Genomic DNA, 14,911 nt, shown 5'->3' with positions numbered 1-14,911 from the left:
ATTCAAAATTACATACTCTTTATTTAGTAATAATCATCAAAGCACAAAAATGTAACTTTATTTTCACAAATAAATGAGTGCATCAAGCTATTTCCACAATCCTAGATATCATGCTGAAAATTTATCCCCTGTCATGAACCTTGGTTATGCTTACTACCCCCTGAAATCTGTGATAAAACTAAAAATAAATAAACAAAACAAACAAAGACAGTATTTCAGTTAAGCAGCCTTTCTTACCACATTCTAATCTAAAAAGAAGTCTCCATGAGGCCAAAGTAGACTTTACCTTTGATGACAAAATAACACTAGTAAAGCAATTTAAAAACAACAAAAAAACAGACTTGCAAAATATAAAGATGATGCTACTTAAATAAAAAGAACCCAGAACACAGTGAAGCAAATGATTCTAATCCGATTCAAAGGAAATGAATTTCAAATAAACAACAAAACCATCGTTCCTGATTCTTCACTTCCCCCCAAAAGACAACACAGAGGACAAGAAAAGGCAGAAGAAGAAAACAGAAGTGCAGTAAGGAGCCTTGACACGTGGCTATATGGATCACAGTGCTCTAAGAGTTAAACATGAAACAAGGTAAACAGACCATGGAAATCTTCCTGGGGAGAGCATGCACTTGTGTTTCTTGAAGTAGACCCTCTGCTTGCGATTAATCAGATGAATTTTTGGTGTTGCGTGTACACTCTAACCCAGGCACCAATGTCTCAAAGAAGCTGCCTAAGAAAAGAGCAGAAAGAGGGCAGGAAAAGATCAGAGGAAATGGACAGAGGCAGTCACACAAACCCCACACCAGATTAGGGCAGGCACAAAACGAGAACCTCTTTCTCACTCACGTGTCTTCTCCATGAACCAGGCCAAGAGACTCAGCCATTTCCCCTTGGCGCCATTTGCCCCAGCACTGAAATCAGAGGAAAGACTGGTAGCCCCACCAAAGAAATGTTTTAATTCCATTAAAGGGTGGAAGAGCTTGCTTGGGTAATAGAGTCTCCCTCGGCAGATGTTTCTAAGATTAGATAATCATCTGGAAAGATTAGATCAGTTTAAACACTCCTAGGCAAAAACAGGAACTGGAAGCAAAACACCTCCAAGTCATTCATTTTTAAGCATCTATTAAGATCCCATTTTAACCAGTCTTCTCAAATTAGTAACAGGGTGTACCTATTTCCCTTCTATATTTGGGCTTTAGAAACTTACATTCACACCATAACAAAAACAGTGAAAGGTTAAAAAGTTAACCACTTACTGTCACTTAATACTATGCACCAATAATCTAATGAAAAAAAAAAAAACTATGAGCCCCACCCATGCATTCACTGAAAAATGGATTTAAAACAAACAAAAAAGTTACAGCAACTGTCTGCTTTCTCCTTGCCTCTTATAAATGAAAGGGGAGGGGGAACAGTCAGCAGAAAGAAGCCTATAGCCCAAAATATTAATTGAGGAAGTGCTCTGAAACTTACCTCTTAGCAGGTTAAGAGTGTCATGAATTCTATCAAGGGAGATGGAGACTCAAAACATCTCTGTGGCCGGGTGTCCTCATGGCCCAGAGGTGGGGAGGCATCTTCCGGCCCACTGCACAGCACCCCCCCACCCCCCACCACCTGCAGAGTTCTGCCTCTCTGTCCCGCGGCGGCTGCCTCCAGCTCTGCGGGCCAGAGAAACAAAGGGCTGCGAGGGAGCCTCTCCTCAGAGTGAAGAACAATTCCCAGCGCACGCGAGCTATTTAAAGAGGTGGTGCCTGCGAGACCAATGAGCCTTCCTGTTTGTGTCCCGGCTCAAATTTTCATCCATTTCCGAATGAAGACTGCAGAGTGTAATCAGCCTTGAGAAGGCTGAGATTTACACAAACCTGTGCTGTGTGCAAGGGTGATTTTTTGAAATGGTTTTTCCCTTTCCTTCTCTTCTCCGCTAAGTAGACATGAGGCTTTATTAAAAGCACTTTGGGGAAAGTCAAAATCAAAACCTATACCTGTTGTGATCTGGTAAAAGTTGTTCTAACTCCTGAAAGTTTCTTAACCTGAAGTGTAGAAAGGAAAGACTGTGTGGATGATTGATCCAATGTCTATCAAGTAAAAAGCAGAGAAAAACCATGAGATTCATGGTCAGAAAGTAACGGTTTGATTCAAAAAAACCGTCATCGTTTACTAGCCTTCAGTAAAGAAACCGACCCAATCTCTCTGGGTCTCAGTTTCTTTGCCTGAATATATGGGATCAGTAACATGTGCTTGTGAGGCCTGTGTAAGATGATTGGAAAAGACCCCACACTGTGCCCAATAAAGTCAGAGTATGTGGTCATTACATCATGGCATCCAGGTACCCAGTGGCTGTTACAGACATTATTAGTAGCTGGATAAAAAGAGAGAAGCCTGGCGGGCTACAGTCTGTGGGGTCACAAAAGAACTGGACACAACTCGACGACTAAACAACAACAACAAGAGCAAATACCTCTCCTCACTTCTCTCCAAAATTACACAAAATATAAACTATACAAAATTACACAAAATATGCATTTGTTTGCCTGTGTGCTGACTGCCTCCCCACTGGCACCCAGGCTGCCAGAGTCAAAGGCTTCACTGGGAATGCTGGTTTTTAACAATAGCCCCAGTACCCAGAACACTTTCCTGCACATCAGTTCAGTTCAGTTCAGTTCAGTTCAGTCGCTCAGTCATGTCGGACTCTTTGCAACCCCATGAATCGCAACACGCCAGCATATAGTAACATGCAATAAATAATTGCTAAATAAATGAATAGATAAATGCAACATTTTGGGCAAAATCAAGCACAGAGCTCTACACATGGTAAGCCTGTAACAAATATGTATCACATCAGTGAATGTACAGCCACTTTTTTTTTTTTAACAGAAAAACATCCCAGGAAAAATGCAATGTGATAGAATTTTAAGACAAGTTGGAACTCTGAAAAACATTTCAGATAAATATGACTGTATGTTTTGTTAGGTCACCCAGTTCTAAATACATAATTAAGATGGTTCTTGAAGTGAAGTGAAGTTAAAGTGTTATCATGTTTGACTCTACAACTCCATGGACTGTAGCTCACTAGGCTCCTCTGTCCATGGAATTCTCCAGGCAAGAATACTGGAGTGGGTTGCCATGCCCTTCTCCAGAGGATCTTCTCTACCCAGGGATCGAACCTGGGTCTCCTGCATTGCAGGCAGATTCTTTACCATCTGAGGCACCAGGGAAACCCACAAACTTCTTACTCATGGAGGAACCATTTCAAGAACAAACTCAGCTAAACCTTTTCAGCAAATTAATTCATATTGGATACTGTAACTAATATCCACAAACTTCTTATCTCATGGCTACTAGTTACATTATCCAATGTGAATTAATTAGCTGAAAAGGTTTAGCTTAATTTGTTCCTAAAATCCTTCCTGTTTTCGGGGGGCCTGTTTTTGTTCATAGTGGAAACTCTCTTTCTTTTGCTGTCCTTTAAGTTGGAGTTTGGTGGTGATGGGATTGGATGAGAACTCATTGATTTTTTTTAAGAGCATTATCCAGACAAGAAGGCTAGAGATGCTTGGTCGCTTGTCGCTCTTATGATCCGACTACTGATGTTTAATATAACATAACAACATGCCTGGAGACAGGAGGGTCATGGGGACCTGGAACAATAGATTTAGTTTTGAGCCTTCACATTATTGCCTGAATCCAGGTCAGGCTAGTTCAGGTCACTAGAGACTAAAAATCAATTCTTTGATGGCTGCTCATTAATCTATTACATGTAAGGAAGAAAGCAACTTGAGTGGATATTTGTTCATTCTATAAAATTACCACGAGAGGCAAGATCCTGAATCTTAAAAGGTCATGTGAAACGTAATTCCCTCTTCGAAGGGTTTCTCTTGCTTTGCTTAAGAAATAGGACCCCACTTCCAAGTTTCTCTTTCCTTCTCTGCACTCTTTCGGGCTCCTGCTTTATAGACAGAATAAGAGCTGTCCTACCACAGGTCTTTCTACAATCGTTAAAAGTGGAATATCAAGATTTAAAGTTGCTCCCTTTGAATGAAGTCATTATAGTTTCAAAATATGAGGAAGCGCCTGGTGATCACTGAACCTGAAAGTTCTACTGGTTTTGGCCAGTGAAGAAGAATCTCTGAAGAACAGAGAGTCATGACCAAATAAAAACAGAATTTATTACCTTTAATAACTGTCTGTTCTGTTTTTCTAAGTTAGAATTTTAGACACTGATGTTAAGGCTTTCTACATCCCTCCTCCTCCTCCTCTCATGGCGCCCCCCATGCTAGAGAAATTTTTAATTGAGTAATTAATGATTTTAAAGAAGTTTCTAAATCGACTTTTGACAGTTTCCAGCAACAAGGCTTTCTCACCCTACCTGTAGTTTCCAGCCTAATAAATATCAGTCTACATGGAGCTTGTGAGTTCAACACTGAGGGTTATCAAGTGAGGCTTAAATGCCTCCAGAAACATGCATGATTGTGGGGAGTGGGGGGTGAACTGTGAAAACTACCATCCGGTCATCAAGTTTCTTCTTCATCTAATGAAGAAAGAACCTCTTTAAGCAGTTCTTTGAGAAGTTCTAACACCCTCCCCCTTCCCTGGGGAAGCAGATGTACCCTGCTAGCTGTTTTCTATAAAACAGTTTTATTGCCCTAGTTATTAATACTAACAGACTTAGTCAAGATCTCATTGTGTATGGTTAACGAATAAAAAGAAAACTTCAAGTTACTGATTACAGGGTCTCCTTACGCTTATTTCTATCATTATTTGAGACTATAGATCTCATTTGAATAAACATTTATCTAATGCTACAGAAAGCACAAAAATCAATCTGGTAAGGGACAAGAACTTATAGGCATGACTAACAGGAGCAAATATCACAGAACACATTATCCCAAAGAATATCATTACTAGGTATAATACACTGGACAACAAAACGATAATGAATATTTCCTTTCTGCCATGTGTTGTTGTATAGGGCAGCACATTTCCTGTCAGCTGACTCGAATGAGTAAAACAAAGTCACATTGAAAGATTAATCTTATTGATAAGGATGCATTTTGATGGCAATTAATTCTAAGAGGTTAGGGCTATTTCTTTTTTTTTTAAATTTTTTATTTTGTATTAGTTGGAGGCTAATTACTTCACAACATTTCAGTGGGTCTTGTCATACATTGATATGAATCAGCCATAGAGTTACACGCCTTCCCCATCCCGATCCCCCCTCCCAGTTAGGGCTATTTCTTTTCCAAAATGAGGAACGAAGAAGATAGCATTTCTCCTTCCTTTCCTCCCTCTCAACTGACTGTGGGTAAGGGCTCCGTTAAACGCTTTAAAGACATAAGCATTTTATGTCTTATAAACATAAGCGTTTTATCCTCCATCAATTCACAAACTGGTGAGACAGGTACAGAAACATCGAGTACACGGTAGCATGTAGTAAAAGAGAAAGGATCACCAAAGGTCAAGAGTGCAAGGCAGGAGAAGGGAAGGACACAGGGTCAAGGGCTTTGTCACTTCCAAGCTGTTTGATCTTCCAGAAACTTCATCCCTCTAAGCCTCACTTTTCTCAAAGATAAAGCAGAGATCATACTAGTATCTGCTTCCCAGGGCTCTGATGAAAATTAAATGAATTTATGAATTCATTTCACAGCCTGTGTGGCAGCTGAGCCTGTGGACTGAGTGTACGACTTTGGGGGAAGGATGTCTGAACAGTACAGCTCTATGACTTCCACATTTTAGGACAAAGGGCATGCCCAAGGACAAAGAGAAATATTTTTTGAAGATAAAAAGCTAAATAAATTCATAAGAAGACCCTGACCATCCTAAATGTGCATTCACTGAAACAAAAGGCTTCAAAATAGTTGACGTAAAAACTCTTAGAACTGAAATCCCAGTAACAGTTGAAGAGTTCAGTACTCCATGCTCAGCAACAAGACATAGAATAAGACAGAAAATAGAAAACTTAAATAGCATCAACCAAATCAACTTAATGGGTACTTTTAGAATACTCTTATCCAAAAGAGCAGAATATATTCTCTTTAAGTTTACAGGAGTATCACCGAGATATATCATATGCCAGATCACAAAACAAAGCTTTATAAATTCTGAAGGATGGAACTCATACAAAGTATGTTTTCTGATGACAAAGGAATTCATTTAGAAATCAGAAAAGAAAAATATCTAGAAAATCCCTAAATATTGAAAGGTAAAGGACACACTTTTTAAAAATCCATATATCAAAGAAAAAATCTCAAGGGAAATCAGAAATTATTTTTAACTGAATAATAAGAAAACTACAACATATCAATATTAGTAGGATACTGCTAAAGCAACCCTTAGAGGGTATTTTATAGAATTAAATGGTTATTAAAATGGAAGACAGGTCTATAATGAATGACCTAAGCTTCTATCTTAGGAAGCTAGTAAAAGAAGAACAAATTAAGCCCAAAATAAATCAAAGCAAAGAAATAAGTGAGATAAGAATGAACAAAAATTAATGCAAGAAAGATTAAACAGATGAAAGAGAAAAATTGTTTAAAAGCTAGGTTTGGGAAAAGATGAACAGAAATGGTAAATTTGTAGCTATTTTATCAAGAAGAGAAAAGACAAAAATTAGCAGCATTAGGAAAGAAAAAGAAGATGGCCCTAAAAATCCTCAAGACAGAAAATGGACATTAACAGCATACTATAAACAACTATGGGTTTCCACAGTGACTCGGTGCTAAAGAATCCTCCTGCAATGCAGGAGACACAAGTTTGATTCCTAGGTCAGGAAGAGCCCCTGGAGGAGGAAATGGCAACCCACTCCAGTATTCTTGGCTGGAAAAATCCCATGGACAGAGGAGCCTGGTGAGCTACAGTCCATGGGGTCACAAAAGAGTCAGACACAACTGAGAGACTAAACAACAACAACAACAATAAACAACTATAACCCAAGAAATTCAACAACTTACATGTAATGGACAAATTCTTTGAAAGACACAAACTACGAAAATTGACAGCAGAAGAAATGGAATCTACCTATATTCATGTTGAATACTGACTGATGATTTCATTATACTTTTCACACAGTAGTAATTCATTTATAGATAAATGAAAACTAGCCTCACCAGTGTGATAACCTCAGCTTCAAAAGTTCTTATGCCAATGAAAATTAAAAACCTGAAAGATACTGCATGGCTACAGATACAGCAGGAAGAGAAAATTAAGGGTGAATGAATACAGCCAAAGTCATAGCATTTGCATAATTACAGCAAAATTATTATTATTTAATACTCTTAATTACAAGCAGGTTTTAAAATAAGTTTTAATATGTGTCTAGATCTCAACAGATCTCTTTTTCGTAATTAAAAAGTTTGGAAGTGAAAGTATTGCTTCCGTCACAACACAAAGGGTCCTGAGTAGATTCCTAGGAAGGAAAGAAGCAAGATGATTGACAAGAGGAAGTGTGCTTTGAGTCCAGGAGAGCAAACAGTTCTTGTTTACTGCAAGCTGTGAACAGCCAGCTTTGACTATTAGCAGCTATGTGCCAATGATTACTAACTCAACTGCATAGTGAGGGCAGGAAGTCACAGGATGACTGTTGCTTTTATGCTGTATTTCTACTAAAACTTGATTTTATTGCCCATTTCCAATAGCTCTTGGGCTTGGGTGGTAAACTACAGCCTTTTAGTAATTCTGCAAAGGATGCAGCTGGTGAGAAAAATGTAATCACATATGAATCCAACAAGGAAGAACAAATAAAAACAAAACACAATTCTCCACTTACAAGTCAAACAAGTTATGTGCCTTACCTAAGAGGTTGTGTCTCTAAATTCTAATCATTAGTGATCACTAATAAAGGAAACATTTTATTTTCTCAAGTGTTTATATTTCTTATATTGGGAAGTCAAACAACAGGCTAGACTTTTCATAGGGAGATATGTACAATCAAGATGTCATGCAGGCTTAAAATAATGACAATAAAACCCTTTAGGTGTTTGCTACGTTCTGATTAGGTATTTTAAGTGCTTTACATGTACTAACTAATCTCATCCTCTGTACCACCCAATGAGATTGAACTACTACTTCCATCATTTTACAGATCAAGAAATAGAAGTGCAGAGAGGTTATGTAACTTGCCCAGGACTGCACAGCTAGGCTCTGATGCTGTAAAAACTGAAGAATAATTTCCCAATGTGCCAGTTACTACCTCTGCTTTCACATTACAGGAATTAACATTTTTACAAGTTTTGGGTTTGTTTTTTTTTTTTTTTTTACTTCTGGGAATGACATTTTTTGCCTATATGGTTTTAACCTGAATCAGGAAAAATACGATATGAGGAAACAGTACTACAATACAGGTCTGTGAGCTTCTCAGTAGCAGGCTATTTGCTGGGATGAAGAGCATTTTCAGTAATACAGCAGCATGCTCCCAAGGCAACAAGCCCATCTGTGAACAGTGTAGTGAGAAGGTGTTAACATTAAAAGGCAAGCAAGGTGGAGCCGAGACCAGCGAAGCTGCCTGTCTTCCCGGACCCAGAGGACAAAGAAATCAATTCAGTCTCAAAAGCAAAACTTAATGAACCCCCACATCTTGGAATGAGCAAAGGATGTGACATCTGTCTACAGAAGCTTGTCTTGGAAACTCGATCTGTAAGACGAGAAAAATCACACTTGCTCAAGTATTCTCTTTGAGTAGAAGACCTACAAGGAAGATGCAATCACTAGCTGATGTTTACATGACTGCTGGAAGGGAAAGGGAAAACACTAAACATTTATCGAACCCCCAGGTTGAGCCAAACACTGTTGTGTTGTTTCCATTTCACCTGATTAAATCTTGACAGCGTATCCAGAAGGTATTATTCTCCCCATTCCTAAGGTCTAGAAAACCCGAGGACAAAAGAGGTTATATAAAGTGCAAGCAACAGATGTTAAAGCAAATTCTGTACCTCAAGCCAGAGAATAGGGTATAGTTCAGCAGGTAAAGAATCTGCCTGCAATACAGGAGACACAGGTTCCATCCCTGGGTTGGGAAAATCCCCTGGAGAAGGAAACGGCAACCCACCCCAGTATTCTTGCCTGGAGAATTCCATGGTCAGAGGAGCCTGGCAGGCTATGGTCCATTGGGTTGCAAAGAGTCGGACATGATTGAAGCAATTTAGCACACGATTTAGCAAGATTAAGATTAAGAAATTAACTCTTATATATAAATCTTACTGTGTGGCAGTCATTGTTCCAAGGTCTTTACTTACAGTGATGTCATTATCCTCATGATAAGTCTACTAGATTAATTCTGCTATTAATATTATCCCCAATGAGGAAACTGAGCAGCTGAAGAGCCAAATAACTTGCTGAAGTCAGTAGCAGAGCCAGGAAAATGCTCTTCAACACTGACTTGGTTCTTTTAAAGCTAACAGAGGGGAATTCCCTGGAAGTCCAGCAGTTAGGACTCCACGCTCTCTCTTCCGGGGCTATGGGTTTGCTTGCGGGTCAGGGAACTAAGATCCAGCAATCTGGGATAAATAAAAACCTGGACCTCTCCAGGTTCAGGATGCCTCAGCCCTCTTCAGGATGAGAGTCACCTCATCACTGAGACTTCAGTTTAAAGATTAACCTTTCGGTGTCTTTCTGCATTCTTGCCTACAAAAATAAAGTCTGCTCAGCAGGTTAATTGAATAAATAAAATGAAAGAAGTCCACTTAAAAAAAAAAAACGCTAACAGAGTTGATTATTTCAATACTGGAGAGGCTGAAAGTGAAACCGGCATAGGACCAAAATGGCCCAATTCCTTTGTAACTAATATATGAACCCCAATAACTGAGACATATACTAATTTAACTGATTTTTGTGTTTCTTGATAATATAGGAAAACTACTTAAATGTTGTCCCAGAATGATATTCATTTTAGAAAACACAGGATGCATTTCAGAGCATCTGGACTCAGGCATAGGATGACCATATGTGCTGGCTTGTTTAGAAAAATCCCAGTTTATACCTGCTGTAAACAGTGAAAGACTTTATTTCTCTTGGGCTCCAAAATCACCGTGGACAGTGAGTGCAACCATGAAATTAAAAGACGCTTGCTCCTTGGAAGAAAAGCTATGACAAGCCTAGACAGCATATTAAAAAGCAGAGACATCACTTTGCTGACAAAGGTCCATAGAGTCGAAGCTATGGTTTTTCCAGTAGTCGTGTATGGATATGAGAGTTGGACCATAAAGAAGGTTAAGCACCAAAGAATTGATACTTTCAAACTGTGACGCTGGAGAAGACTCTTGAGAATCCCTTGGACTGCAACGAGATCAAACCAGTCAATCCTAAAGGAAATCAACCCTGAATATTCTTTAGAAGGACTGATGCTGAAGATGAAGCTCCAATACTTTGGACACCTGATGCGAAGAGCCAGCTCATTGGAAAAGACCCTGATACTGGGAAAGACAGCAGGCAGGAGGAGGAGACAACAAAAGACGAGATGGCTGGATGGCATTATGGACTCAATGACAGGAGTTTGAGCAAGCTCAGGGAGATGGTGAAGGACAGGGAAGCCTGGCGTGCCACAGTCCATGGGGTCGCAAAGGGTCAGACATAACTGAGCAACTGAACAATACCTGCTGATCAGACATGATCGGATAGCACTTGCTTTCACTTTCAAAAGTGTCCCATTTTGGACAATAAAGTACACAGTCATCTCACTTCGGCACAACCAGTACAACTGGCACAAGTCAAATCGCACAAGATTCAGAGCCAATCTCCTTTTCATATAATTTTCAAGTCATTCTTTTCAGCAACTCTAGAAGCTATTGGTCTATGCCAACAACAACCAGCCCTTGGTTCACTTTTCACTGTTAGTACTGATTCTTTTATCTTTATGTACATTTTTGATTGTTTGTTTCATGGTCCGATCTCCATGCTTTCTATTTAACAATCATCTTCCACTTAAACGTTTTTCCTACGGATAAAATGAATTAGGATTACTGATTAACTCTAAAACTTCTAAAAGGCAAAATCAATACAAAACAAACACCCTCCTTCCCCAATTCAAAACATACCTAATTTTAAAACTTTCTGGGCACCTAAAGCCACGTAGAGTTGTCTCTATAAACGCTAGTTTAACATCATATATGCTCACAAAAGAAAGAGTTCTACTGACCTTTCCATCTCAAACATTTTACAGATTTGGTACATCGCCACAGGAATTTCAAATGATCTCACATTCCTCTTCTGAGAATCAGAGTCTGTATGAAAACTGTTTTGTGTTGCACTTGGTTTAAATAATTCTGATTCTTTCATTTCCTTATCCGAAAATTTGTCATTTTTACCATCATGAGCTCAGTAGTCCTCTTCCCCGTTTCTCTTTTTTTCTGCCTCTTCCTACCTTCAAACACTTCATTTCCCTCTGGCCCTTTGGCCAAGTTACTGTCTTTCCTCCTCCAATACTACCCAGTCTATGATGACCATTCAAATGACACTTCTATCCTTAAAGATTCCATTGTCACTTTTAAGAAATAAGTAGCTATTCAGTTTCACTCTCTGACACTGTGCTTCTAGTAACACCCCCAACTCAGCAATTGCCTTAATAGGCCCATGCTGTCTCCTTATCACTTTATAATTCTTCTGAAAAATTACTTACCTTTGGACTCCTGGTCTCTCCACACTTGGATGAAAATTGTCCACTCAGATAGAGTCTCCTTGGGAAACAGCTGACGATAAAGCTTCCCAGCTCCTGGCCTTCACTGACCTTATTGTTTATGAAGATCCTTGGGCAACTGGGATCTTCAGAAAGAAGGGAGGAGAGCCCTGCCCTCCATTTATAGAAGATCGGTTCCCGTGTCCTGAAGCACTGGATTGCACCACTTTACTCTAACCTCGGTCCACACCATCACTGATGCTGGAAGGTACAATCATAACAAGTCACCATGGAGCCAATGGAAAGTTGCTCCAGGCCAGTGTGAATCAGGATGATGGAGACAACAGCCTACCGTGCCCTGCTTAAGGACTTAAACATCTTGACAGTGTTCTCTCTTCCTGAGCCAGCAAGGGTTCTTTAGATCTTAGCATTTAAATTCACCTTGATTATGATACCCAATACTGAACCATATTCATCTTTAATTTCCACTAAATGGCCTCAACTATCCAAAGAGGTTTAATCTCACCGTGATAATGACGTATCATTAGAGGTTTCCCTATAAAAGTTGCTTTGGATATGTGGTATCTTTTTGGAAGAAAGTGCTGTAAGGTTTGAAGATCACATTTAGTAGAAGTGAATTTCATTAGAGATGTAAGGTGAAAGTAATTACAGCTTCAGAGTCACATGGTCAAAGACAAATTATACATTCCATTCTATAATAATGTTTTAAACAGACATTTCTTCCTAACTATCTGTTGCCTTGCTCCTTCATGACAATGGTCTTATTTGTGATAAGTAGATATCCAGAAGAAAGCTGGAGTCCTTGCAAACAGAGAATCAATTGTATCATGTATTTTAGAGCTACTGAGGTGATACTTAAGATAAGCACATGTTCACTAACACGTAGACCAGACTTTGACCAAATCTTAATCATGAAAAACGAGTACGCTGTGTGTGTCAGCTTTACTATTAACACTCCTACAGGAATTTCAGCAAACTCTTTGTCTTTTATGGACAGAGACAATATTTACCTAGACAAAAATCAGTATGCTTGGGGTGAAATGTTTTGCAGAAGACACAGCTCTGGGAAGACCATCAGAATTCAAGCTTTAAAACAACAAAAAGAAGACACCTCAAATCATTCCACTTCATTTCTCCAAATGTCATCCTTTCAATTATCTTAAAAACATTCATTTTACTAAAAGTAATTTTTAAAGATCACTCTCTAACTAAACCACATACTATGTGAGGCTTCATACATTATATTCTTCCAACTATGGACTGCATTTACTGAATAAGCTGAAAATTCACAGTGTGATATAGAGTGAATCGTAGGACTGCATTATCCCTAAGAATCACAAATAAATACAAGGGACAGAGAGGAAAAAAAGGAGCTTGGTTTCAATTTGGTCTCACTGAAAACACGATACTTGCTCTTACTGTCACTTTACATTAGATAGAACAGAAATGTCTAAACAAAATTTTTGAAAGGCTAATCTGAAGAGTTATTTTTAATTAGACACAAGCAGTGACTCTCACATCAAATTAATTTCTTACTTCAACCTTTTACAACTGCAATACTGTATTGAAAGTATCCAGAAACATTTAATAGTTTCTTTCAAGGACACTTTCCTTCAAAAAAAAAAAAAAAAACAACTACGAAATAAGCCCTCGGGTACCATTTCACACTGGGCACCTGGGGTATCCACAAGGCTCTTATTTCTCTGTGTCCTCCCAAATTACAGCCTCGACGCAGAATCGCTTGACTAAATGGGACTTCTGTAAGATACAAAAGCTACTGATTTATTAAGAGAGGCCTGAGGCTCTATTTTTACTTCACCTAACACTCCTATGCATAGTGCTTATCACAATAGAAAAAATCATCCTCCATCAGTGACTTAAAGACAAAGCAGACAGAATGATTGTGTGCATATAAAGAGGGAAAAATAAATGCTCGTCCTGGTGGGATGCTACTGAGGCACCTCGCAGGAGCCTGCCCTCTGCGTTCCTGAATTGTGGCCAAGATGATCAAGACGTGCTGGGAGGAAGAAGCCACTGCGTGGTCACCTGTCCGTGCTCCTCCCCTGAGGAGGCAGAGCCTGGGAGTCACCACGCTGCGATTCCAGCTAAGAACTGGCCTGGCACCGGGTGAGGAGTTTCCAGAGCCCACCGCACAGAGTCCCTTCTGTTTAGACAACATCCTCATGGTGCAGGGGCTGGAGGGGGCTCGGCAACCAGCCCTGCTGAGCCGGGAACCTGTGTTACACTGCACGAGGTCTGTGTTCACTGAAGACATGAACGGTCTTGGACGCAGAGAGAAAAGACTGAGTCAAAGACACAGGATCAGCGGGCACGCGTGCTAAGTCGCGCAGTCGCATCCGACTCTTTGCGACCCCATAGACTGTAGCCTACCAGACTCCCCTGTCCATGGGATTCTCCAGGCAAGAATACTGGAGTGGGTTGCCACACCCTCCTCCAGGGGATCTTCCTGACCCAGGGATTGAACCCTAGTCTCTTAAGTCTCCTGCGCTGGCAGGCAGGGTCTTTACCACTAGCGCCCTCTAGGAAGCCCAGAGACAGGATCGGACGCAAGCTCAAATTTGAAAGTTAATCTCTAGGCCTTGGTTCACCTGTGATACCAGTGATGCAATCACAACAAATAAGAAGGTCTGTTTCACTTTACTGTCTGATTTTGGGTCTGGGCTGTGCTGTGCTTAGTCGCTCAGTCCTGTCCGACTCTTTGTGACCCCACACACTTTAGCCGTCAGGCTCCTCTGTCCATGATGATACTCCAGGCAAGGACACTGGAGTGGGTGCCATGCCCTGTTCCAGGGGATCTTTCCAACCCCGGGATCTTTCCAACCCAGGGATCGAACCCATCTCTCCCACATTGCAGGTGGATTCTTCACTGTCGGAGCCACCAGGGAAGCTTGAATTTGGGTCTGAGGACCCAATAATTTATGATAACACTCACATTCTCTTGAGACAGTTTCAGAAACTGTGGTTATTCGATTCAGGAGGGGAAAGAATTCCATTTGGCTCCACTCACGTTTTCCTCTCAGAACAGAAATGAGGATTAGTAAAAAGCACAGCTGAGTAGAAATCTCACCAGTCTACCAAGGGAGAATGGGCCCTGGCCAGTTTGTAAAGGGAGTTAAAATTAAATTCTTAATACAATTTAACATCAATTAAATGCATGTAATGAGAATGACCACCCTGAAATGAATCTATTTAATAGTTAAAGTATAATCAAATTGGTCTGTTCTACAAATGTAGTGCTTCTTCCTTTCTAATTAATTACTATTT

At 39.9% G+C, this 14,911-nt stretch overlaps 1 protein-coding gene across 5 annotated transcripts in view; it reads right to left on the bottom strand.

The window, feature by feature from the left end:
• Positions 1-14,911, bottom strand: part of ARHGAP28 (Rho GTPase activating protein 28) — a 134,134-nt gene that overhangs the window by 97,027 nt on the left and 22,196 nt on the right. Inside the window, exon 1 of one of the 5 annotated variants that reach the window (XM_043889619.1) lies at positions 1,477-1,683. The exons of the other annotated variants lie outside the window; for them this stretch is intronic. The gene's annotated coding sequence lies outside the window, so the exon portion shown is untranslated. Of the gene's footprint in view, positions 1-1,476; positions 1,684-14,911 lie in introns of those variants that run through there. 5 annotated transcript variants of the gene reach the window in all.

The sequence above is a fragment of the Cervus elaphus genome, chromosome 27, assembly GCF_910594005.1.
Source record: "Cervus elaphus chromosome 27, mCerEla1.1, whole genome shotgun sequence".
NCBI classification, from domain to species: domain Eukaryota; kingdom Metazoa; phylum Chordata; class Mammalia; order Artiodactyla; family Cervidae; genus Cervus; species Cervus elaphus.
The sequence above is the reverse complement of the archived record's forward strand: the minus strand, read 5'-3'. Positions and strand labels throughout refer to the sequence as shown.